Consider the following 11,747-nt stretch of genomic DNA (forward strand, 5'->3'; position numbering starts at 1 on the left):
TGAAATAATTGTTTAAACATCTCTAACTTGCCCAAATGGAACCGAGTGACCCTTAGACCTTCATAAGTGACTCCATGAAGCCTAACGTACGTAAATTGTGTACGCCACCTCAGCTGACTCGAGGTGGGCCCACTATTCCCGAATTCACTCTTATTGTTCCGATTGGTTTATTTTCGTACTATAATTAAAGGAAAACTTTTGGTTATGATTCCGATTACTAAAAAATAGTGTTTTAACTAATCCATTAATTCCAAGGCATAATTCTTCTCCTCCGATAGCTAGTAAATGTTTTCCAAAGTGCCCGTATTTTCCCAGAACAAAGGTTTATGACAAAGTAAGTTTTACAACAATGACGATGAACATGTTCTACAATGACATGGATGATGTCAAGGAAGAAAATGTTTACATGAACAATATGACCATGATGATTCTACGACTAAAGGTTCCAAGTTCATGATTCCAGTGACGAGATGAGAACGTTAAGCTATTTCTTGAACTCTCAACTCTATTCATGAATAATGTCTATTTCTTTTAAAGGTTCCAAGTATACGAAACGAGGCCTTATGATCCTGGTTTATGTTTTCTCATGATATTACTCTTCATTAATAGTCTCGCCTTATATTAATCGTTCCTTCAAGGTGAGGCAAGCGCCCATAGCTATTCTATAATATAATCGGAGGTTTCCGACCTTATGTCACTCCGATGGTTACATGATTTTCTTGGGCTCTCCTGCATGCTTATATGACATATGTATATGAAAAATGTACATGTACATTGGGTGGGGGAAGGGATACATGGGGGAAATGGGAAGGGAAACACGTTTCATTGCCACCTGTCGGTGGCTTATCATCCCGGACGCGGATGCCCGGACGCGGGATTTATGGGCGAGCCGGAGTATTTCGGCGCAATGTGGGCCAGCCGACGCTGTTCGGTGCTATGATACTACATGATACACTATGACTTGATATGATATAACACGACATGACATAACATAAGTTCTATTTTCTATGTCTATGAAAAGAAATGTTTTCTTTCTAAAAAGGAAAAACAAGCATGCATGGTATCCAGCCAAATAGGCGTTCACATGTACAGGTTATCCTCTTATCCCATCACATGTTCTATGATCCCATGGTATTGTTGTTCGTACTTATATTCCTGTTGTATTATTTTTCATGCCTTACATAGCTCGTACTGACCCCTCTTCTTCGGGGGCTGCGTTTCATGCCGCGCAGGTACACCCAGATGAGCTGAATCTAGCATAGAGGATGTTCCAGCAGAGTTGGTAGGCTCCACTTGTCCCGGAGTGCTGCCGAGTCAGAGTATAGAGGCTATGATGCTTTGTTCGAAGTTAGAGGCTTTGCAGACAGAGTCGTGGGTGTTGGGTTGTTAGTCTGTAAGCGGCTCCAGCAGCCGATATGTTATTGTGTTCCGTGTCACGAGTCTTGTATGATGACAGATTTTACTTATGGAAAAAAAGAATGTATGTATTCATTTCTAACTGATTCATAAGTTCATATGTGTAATAAGAGTTAGCGGGTTCGCTCGGCTCCGAATATGGGGTCGGGTGCCCATCACATCCTAATAAGGTTAGGGTGTGACACTTAGTCATAGCCTTTCATTCTCCTGGTTCATTTTGCTTTACATATCCTCTCCGTACGAAAATTCGCTCGTAGCCTATTTTGTCTTACTCTTTTTTTTTTCTCCTCTTTCTTCTTGTTTTCTTCTCTCTCTTTTCTCTTTTCTTCATTCACTCCTTTGATGTTCTCACTTCCTACTATAGGAGGTTTTCTGTTTTTCTCTCTTACTACTTATAGGTCGCGGTATCGTTAGCGATCAACCCTATTGCCCACATCTTAGCCTCTAATCCAGCACCGCAGTATTACCTTTCGCAATGTCATATCATTTAAGATCTCTACAATTAATTTCCAGCACTATCTCAATTACCATCCTAGCTTCTACCCCTTTGGCTGGCTTTTGGATCTTACTAACTTGTCTCCGCAAGGAGTCTTTGTTACGTTGCCCAAGCATCCGTATCAAATATATTGTCATGTCGATTGTCTTCATCTTACACTTACATCTCTCGCACTCGCTTCCCCCTTTAGGGTGTACTTATACCATTACCCAAGAATACTCTGTCCTATGTTCGCATTTTCAAATCTCAATTAGGCGACACTTTTATTCCAACATTCTGGTCCCCTTGCCGTTCATTTACTCACTTTCTTTCTTTTTCAAATATCATTGTGTTAGGACTTTCCGAGTTTAACCTGTGATGAAAACAGCATCCACTTGCTTTATAACATTCGTGCCATTTATATTTTTCTTCTCACTTGAACTTCGTTACCTTGCCCAATTAATGTCTTCCATATACCGCCACGTTGGTCGCCGAATACACACGTCCCTTGGTCTAGCCATGTACGATATCTTATGCATACCTATGTACACATATACTCTCTGCTAGCTTGCTTACAAGGGATCTTCAAACACTATTCCAACTCACCCTAATTCTGGAACTGTGATGCACCTTTTTCCTCTTTATCGGTCTAATTCGCCCCGTTCTGCGCGGCCTCTTAAGGTTCCTGCCCACTCCGGACTTTAATTCTTCTTAAGTCACCCTAGCTTCCCATTTACTTCTTGCGTACGAATTTAGAGAACTTTCGTAAAACTTCCCAGAGGTCACCCATCCTAGAATTTCTCTCGCTTCAAAGACGCTTAACTTTAGAACTCTGGCTGAATACGACACTTTAACGCTCGTATAACTGCGTCCACCTTACCGCATCACCTTTATCACGTATTTTAGAGTAATTCAAAGTCCTAACAAATTTTGAAACGCCTCATAACACGTTTCCCTCCGAATTAGAGGGGTTTCTTAGTCTCCTGACTTCACAATTTTCATTTCGACTCCCTTTAATCCTCAATATTCACGTTTCACCTCTAGGCATGGCTACTTTTCCGTCTTAGACTTCCAGATTCCCAACGGTGAGGAATACACCTCGATCGCCGTTACTTATAATCACTCGGTCATCGCCCTTCGGATACTGTTCTCATTTTTACCTCATCCTTTGTCATTTCTATATCCGAGTCTTTTACAGTCCCGTCACTTCTGGCACCTGGGGTCCTTAACTACGCGTGTCATGGTCCATTACTATGCCGTTGTCTCACTCCCTTCTTATTTCCTTCTTCCAGTTACCCCCTTTTTTTTTTTTTTGCACTCGCTATCATTTCCGCTATTATGTAATCCTTATCCAAACTTCCCCTACCGAACTTGATAAGCCTTTCCTATTCGTTCTATAGCTCGCTTTTCTGTTTCACACTCGTCGTTAGATTCTAGCGACATAGATCATATCGTAGCTTTAGCCACGCTCTCACTAGGCTTTTCTCATTTTCATAACAATCCTCGTTATACTTACATTATATCTTATCCGTGATCAATCCTATGTGATAATACTTCTTAAACCTCTTCCCTTTTTTTTTTGATCTACTTTATCCTTAATATTACACAAACTGTCTTATCAATACGTTCATATCCATCGCAATTCTTCTCCTCCGCACTCTCGCCTTAATCATACTATTACCTCTTTTTAACTATAAGCTCGTCGTAATTCGTCCCTGCTTGTCCATTCGGTCGGCACCTTAAATAACACTCCATCACGACTTACCAGCCCTTTTTCTTTGGATCGTCTTTTAGGGCTACAAGTCCTTTCCAAATTCTTTTCACCGAGCCGCTATCGGACTTCTAATTACTATTATGCCCAATTCCACAATTAACTTCTTTCTCGGTGTCGGCCATACCCGTAACTTAGTCAAATTTTATCATTACTATTGACTCGACCTTTCCAGACATACCACAAACCTATACCTCACTCTCTCTTTATTTCTGAAAAAGTTTTGACAGAGTTTCCTCTGTAATTGTTACCATCTCAAAACCTGTACACAAGAAATACCAACAACGCCTCGCAGGGCCAACATATATATACATATCGTATCATATCACAGCCACACAGGGCTCCCAATATCACCAACAGTACAAAAATAATGAACATACCTCGTATGCCCAACTCAATCGGCACCTGTTACACTTCCTTGTTTACTTTCCCTTTCGGTCTTCAACGTGTATTTCAATCGTACTTCGATATCTTACCTAACATATGTCTTGCATACCTTTGCTTATCTGCGTACTTCATAGCTTCCAATGTCACTAGTCGCTTTCTTCCGCCGATGCCATTTCTCTGCTAAAGTCAAAGGTTAACATAAAATATCTCATTTCCTATGACTTGGCTCTACGACACGATCTAAGAAGTGAAAGAAGAGTAACCACCGTAAATGCCCCGTAGCCTCCTGTTTATAAATGTGGCGCGCTTCACACCATAAACAGGACTCTACCGGACATGACTTTGCAGACAATCCCCTAGGACGAACCGCTCGATACCAATTTGTCACACACTAATTTCCGTTAGGGCGTGACGGGCACCCGACCCTTATTTAGGGCCGAGCGAACCCGCCGACTCACCTAATACTCATAATCACGCCGGTTCTCAAATCATGACACAAATACATAACGAAAGTTTTTCGAAGGATAATACGCTTTTTACCTTCCTCGAATCAAATAAAATATGTAACACATGAAACTTATAATATAACGCATAATAATACATCGGCTTACATAGCCGCTTACATAACCGACATCTTATACCCACGACACTGTCTGTAAAGTCTCTAATGTAACTCCGTATACCATAACATGATGCCCCGACTCGGCAAAAAGACCGAGAAAATGGAGCTCGCCAATCCCGCGGAACGTTTTCTACTAATATCTTCAGCTCACTGGGTGTACCGCGCGGCACGAAACGCAAATTTCCGAAGAAAGCGGGGTCAGTACGAAATATGTACCGAGTATGTAAAGCATAAAATATAGTAAGCGGGATCATACCGAAGTAAAGAGTAAAGAAAATCATAAGACTTGCCCTTTTGAAACATTGTCATGCATATACATATATCGATAATTAAAATCATGTCATGATCGTATCATCATATCATCGTACATATATACCGTACCCGGCCCTCTAGTGAGGGACTCGGTGAACAATGCAGGGAAGTTGCACGAATACGTACCCGGCCCGGGACTCGATGAAAGATGCATTGAGGCATGCACGAGCAGAGTAGTGAGAAACCAAATGCAAATAAAACATTTCCAACACTCAATGAAGTAGTCCAAACGGAATGTCATTTGAAAGTCGGACAATAGTTATATCAAATATCTTTCGGACGTTATTCGAAAACATAGCATAAATCATACGTATTAACAAAACCATAAGGGTCATAGTCATATTCAAACCATAGGGATCATAGTCATACGTCAAACCAATCCGAGTTCGCTCCGAAAGTTACAAACTTTATTCACTTTAGGACTTTCTACGAACAAATCGAAGCGATCCGAGCCTTTCTGTGAAAGTTACGGACGTTCGTAGTTTCGGAATCGTTTGGGAACAAAACTCTTTTGAAAACAAAGCTTTTATGCAACTTTTGAAATTTAATTATACAAATGACATAAGGACCATGATTTGACCATATTAAGAATACGAATATCAAGAAGTCAATAAGAATCATAAACATGCTCGGATCACCAGAATAGAATTACCTCGAGATTCGTGTCATAACTTACTTTCAACTAAGACATGCCAAAGAAGGAAAGGTTGAGCTTTACATACCTTAGCCGGTTCCTATGCTAATCCAAACTTACGTCTCGACTTCTAACGATCTACAATAATGTCATTAGGCATCAACCATTAGTCATGCTATCTTAAGGATTCAATTCCAAACCATCATTTTATCTACGTAAATTTGGGCAAAGTACGTCTCTATAAATTCAAAGATCCCCGAGAATTCAACTCGGCCAAATATTCAACAACAATACTAACAACCATATTGTCACGACCCAACCCCGTGGGCCGTGACTGGTGCCCTACTCAGGCACCAAAACAAACTGACGAACCAAATCATCAAAATAAGGCATGCTCGTATTTACCGTACATAACTCGTACCGAAAATCAAAAGCCGATATCATATTAAATGCCATTCCCAGCGGTCGCCCGTATCAAAATATCACATCGTAATCAAAGCCGGCGAATGTACATCGCCCAAACATACTCACACAAACATGTGGGCCATATCGGCCGTAGTAGCATACGGGACCGCTTAAGGGCGCAAAAACAAAAACATATACGCACAACCCCATCACATACAAACAAACCGGACCCACGACCCACAAATATGACTACGTCCTCTACAACCGATCCGAACATACGAACATATGACGGGCGAGGGCCCCGCCGTACCCGAATAGTAGCAAATGTACGTAATATACAACGAGAAAAGGGTATATACCAAAAATGTGAGCTCGAGATCAAGGAGCAATCAGGCAAACGCAATCGCAGGTCCTAAGCGGTGGCATACCACGCGAAGCGTCAGTACCTCCGCGGCATGTAGTACAGCCAGGAAACGTGGGGTCGGTGATTTAAAGAAGTACTGAGTATGTAAAGCAGGAGGTACAATAACTCAAATCATAACCGGGATCAGGAGATACAGAGACAAATACAGAAATAACCGATCAAACCTGTGCGAAATGCAAATGTACAAAATGCAAATAATAACTGCGATAGAGCTCGGAATACGTGGTCACCCGACGCCGGTGCCACAACACATCATACTCCGGAAGTTTTCAAATCTCCGAACATCCCCGAATACATCAAAATGTCACACACACACATCATGTCACTCGTAACATATCAAAAGCCATATCACATCATGACACCATGAACGGTAACCGGCCCTATGGCGAGGTCTCGGAAACCGCAACACATCATACTCCCGAATATGTCAAGTAACGCGCACGATCACAAAAACCGGCCCGCACCGAAGGAAATAAAATCATAATAACCGCACGAGCTGAGTAGGTGCAAAAACCATATGCATTTCAAAAGTAAGTTTCCAGACTCGACGCATAATTTCATATACATATACCATAGCCTTAGAAGGCTTAAAACGAATGTCAAGTAAGTCAATTAGTAAACAAAAGTTAATAGCTTTTAAAGTATCAATTTTTCAAAAACACATCGTAGGTCATTCTTCGAAAATTTATTATTATTCATATAGACAAACGTTCACATAACCTTATCAAACGTTTCAAACGGACCTTAGCATTATAGACAACCATTTCTTTTTCATATCGGACGGAAAGAGTCAAACAAACCAAACGAGGGGAGCTTCCTGGACTGGGCCCACCTCGGGTCAAGTCGAGGCGTTTTAATATAATTTACCAACGTTAGGCCCCATAAAGTCATCTAAGAAGGTTTCGAAGTAATCCGGACATTAGCGAAAGTTACGAAGGTTTGAGCCTTCTTTCAACAAAATAGCAGTTAATATAATTCAATTGTTTCGAGTGAATAGTACTCAAAATCAATCTCGGATTTCCAAGAGTAGAATTATCCCCGAGGTCCCGATTCTAACCTAGTATGACTAGACATGCCGTAGTTGTTGAAGGGTAGGCCTTACATACCTTGCGGACGCCCTTATGCCCGTCCAATCTCAATCCCCGTTTCGTCGAAATCCGCAAATGGTCACTTTGCCGCTTACTATTCATGTAAGTTAACATTTTAATCCTTAGTAGTATTTGGCTACCGAAATTTCGGAAGACTTCTATAGATATGACCTCCCCGAGGCTTAGCTCCTCGGCTCGAATAATCAACAACAACCAACAAACCCAATAAAACGCAATATGACCTATTTGGTCATCTTTCCAACATAATGTCATAACTTCCGTTTCTAACTTCATATTTCCAACTCAATCTCAACATATTAATCAAGATCGTTAATTCCATCTCAGAACATATCATAACATTTCTACCACGTATATACAAGATATACATAAAATATACAAAGCATGCAAACTTTCCACCAAACCACAATTTATCCAATTCTTCCAATCTTTAACCTACAAGTTCATAACACATTCCCATCATCCAAATTCATCAACTTTAATCATATTTTACACCTTAACACTTCATTCCCATCATTTCATAAATTCATGGTAAATCAACATAAACTTCCACATTCCATTTTCATACAAACTTACATCATTTTTCCTACACTTACAATACAAGAATCATAACTACACAACTAACACATTAAACGACACAATTCATCACCATTCCCATTTCACCATGGCTCACGGCCCACCCTCCAACTTTTCCAACTCGATCAAATTCATTCTACTTTCATTTCTAATATGGATTTCACAACATCTACAACTAGAATATCACATAGAATTAACCCATCCTTGCCTTACCTACAACCATGCACACACGGTTACACACACATACATGCCATGCACGGCTACACCATAAATTCTCATGCTTCCATGATTCTCATCCAATTCAAATCATATAACACATAAATTCACTCCATAACATAAAACATAAGAATCTTACCTTTTCTTGAAATTTCAACTTTCCACAAACGAAGCTCTTCCTCCAAACCAATTATGCCACGTCAAAGAAAGCGCCCGGAACTTGTGATAAATTCAAGGAGAACAAGATTTTTAAGTCAAGGGTTTGAGGGCTCCAAAATTTTTTCTTCTTTTCTTTCTTTCTTTTTCTCTCCAAGCCGTGACCTTCTTTTTTTTTTCTCTTGATTTTTCTCTCAATTTCTTTTGATTTCGAACCTTTCCATGATAAGGATGACATATATAACATGGTCCTTATAATAATTTGTCACATGGGAATTATTTTAACCCATAGGCTTGGCCAACCCTTGTGGCCGGTTGGGCTCCCTCTTTTGGGCCTCATTTTATCATTTTATTTTGAGCCCAATTAGTCATGGATCATACTTTAAAATTCCCGAAACCAATTTTCAAAATTCTAATTTGCCCTTAGGCTTTCTCCCAATGTTTCCACATCCCAAACTTCCGAGAACCGGCATACACATACTAAAAAAAATTCTAAATATGGCCTCCTTTCTCATAAGTCAAAATTATTTCGAATTTTCCGAATATACAAAAATGCCGGATGTAACACATATCAACAATATCAATAAGAAATTCCAACGCATTCTAACATTAATAACTCCTTTCTACATAGTTCGACGACATTCACTTATATTCAAGTCAACTACATATATTCAAACCAACATCGACGATCACATGTTCAAGTACTAATCCGAAACCATTCAAACAACATTCAAGAATGCTTCAAACAATCCACACATTATTCGAAACAGCCTCATTCAATATACCATAATACTCGAAACCTCCCAAGTTCAAGAAAACATCAACAACACATTTCTTTTCTTCCAAATTCATCAACTACACCAACAATCCACACTTTAGCAACATTATCTTCATAAATACAAGAAACTATATTTAATTCACATTAGCTTCCAAAACAGCCCACACACGATTTTATCTTCAACTTAATTCATTAAACCTTTATTTACATCATAGAATCCACAACACAACAACCAAAAATACTAAATAAAATTTAGTTCATTCCTTGTCACAAAACAGCCCATACTCACGGCTCAACATCAACATACAAAGTTTCATGAATTTCATCCATTTCTACACACTATTCCCTCCGTTCTAATCCGTTAAAACTCGAATAAACTTGTTAACAATGAAAAGGAACCTAATATTTTAAGTGTAGCCACCATGTCCACTCTCTTCTTCTTGGTTGATTTTTAGTTCAAATTGAAGGCAACGCGATGTAAATACACTTTTCTCTTCATGGGCTTCTCGGCGCATTGATTTTGGTCAAAATTAGTTTTTTCCCGTAGGCTCTCCTCTCTTTTTTCCCCAGAATTTTCTGGGTGTTTTGGTATGAAAAATGAGGAGAAAATGCTGATATTTCATTTAAAAAGGTGTGGGTGATGGGCCCGACCCTGGGCCGGCCTCAAGCTTGGGCTCCGGCCCACCGACCTTTCTACCTTAAAACGTCTATATCTCCTTATTCCGATGTCACCCGAACCCACGACCTATGTTTGAAAGATATTTCAATTATCTACAACTTTCATTCTGGGAGTTTTCCCCAAATTCCAAACTCATAATACCGTTTTGGCTCCTCGAAGTCGATCACCCGAAGACGTTTAAATCGCCCTTTTGGAGGGCTTACACTCATTTTTAGCTTAGGGTCCTTCTTAGGACTTGCTCAACTTCACATGTACCACCCATATATCTCTTCACATATGTCCTTTATAAAATTTCGACATGTGGGTCCCACCTTAACACACGGCCACTTTGGCCTTTTCATGAAATTTTTATTTCAACTTCTAGCCCCTAGTTTTCCTCAATATTTCCATCCAATAAAATCATAACGATCAAAATCTTAAAAATAAGTCGAAAATAAATTGTCGTTAACTTGTCGCAACTAACTTAAAATGTTCCAACGTGCAAAATACGGGATATAACAGATTTGTTGCGTTAGAAACTAGACTCGACGAACTTCTTTTTTGGCTTTTGAAATGCCTTAACATTCCTCATATACTAGGAGATATGCCCCTCCAAATTTGACCCAAAATTATGTCAAAATTTTCCAAATTTTCGACAAACTTATTTTATTCGATTTGCTTGATCCCGGAATCTTCCATAGCTTATTATATGAACTTAAACCCTCGTAACCATAAGGTTAGCGCATATAATCTCATATATCCTTGAAGGTAACTCCAGTAACCATACTTAAAACAACTATCAATACTTATAAATTTCAACGTACGAAACTACGGGATGTAACCGCAATAATGGTATGAATGCGATGCCATGCCATGCAAAAAAGGTGTACACATGTACTCCGGACGAAAATATTGACAACTCGGTAGCACAACCCAAATACAGACTCGGAAGTCTAAGTGCCACCCATCCCGAATCTTGCCTAGTGCGTACGTACGGGACCTGTAAGCACTCGGCTTCAATGGGGAGTCTGACCGGCACCACCCTGAGGGACCCATGGAGTCCAAGCACTAACAACAATTCTGGAATAACATCAGAATCGACCATGCAACAATGATGCCGTAATAGCTCATCGGCCATCGGCCATCTCATAGTCACTCAAGTAAAAGAGTCTGTCAAATATCAGTTTTACACAATCAACGATTCCGGAATTGAACCTTGGACATCGGCCTTCTCACAATCACACAAGTAAAATAGTTCATCAAATATCAGTTTCATATAATTAATGATTCTGAAATTGTTACATCCGGCATTTTTGCGTATTCGAAAGTTTGGAAGTAACCTTGACTTACAAGGAATAAGGTTATGTTTGGAATTTTTCCTTAATATGTGTATGCCGGTTATGGAAGTTTGGATGCTAGAATATTGGAGAAGGGCCTAAGGGCAAAATTGGAATTTTGGAAATTTGTTTCGGGAATTGCAAAATATGATTCATGAAGAATTGGGCCAAAAAAAAATAAGAAAATGAGGCCCAATTTGGAGAAGGGTGGCCGGCCACTACAAGGCCCAAACGAAGTTGCATCCAGAATCAAAAGGGAGCTCTTCAAAACAGCAGACTGAAGTCCTAGACCGGTGGCGTATCACGCGGTGCGTCCGTACCTGTGGGCATGTAACACAGCCCCCGAAGAACAGGGGGTCAGTACGAAAGTGTACCGAGTATGTAAAGCAGAAACATAACTTACATAATTAAGATAACCTCGCAGTCGTATGTAAAATCGTAGCGACAAATACAAATGAGCGCCTGCCCCTTTTT

The sequence above is a fragment of the Lycium ferocissimum genome, chromosome 3 (assembly GCF_029784015.1).
Source record: "Lycium ferocissimum isolate CSIRO_LF1 chromosome 3, AGI_CSIRO_Lferr_CH_V1, whole genome shotgun sequence".
In the NCBI taxonomy this organism is placed as follows: Eukaryota; Viridiplantae; Streptophyta; class Magnoliopsida; order Solanales; family Solanaceae; genus Lycium; species Lycium ferocissimum.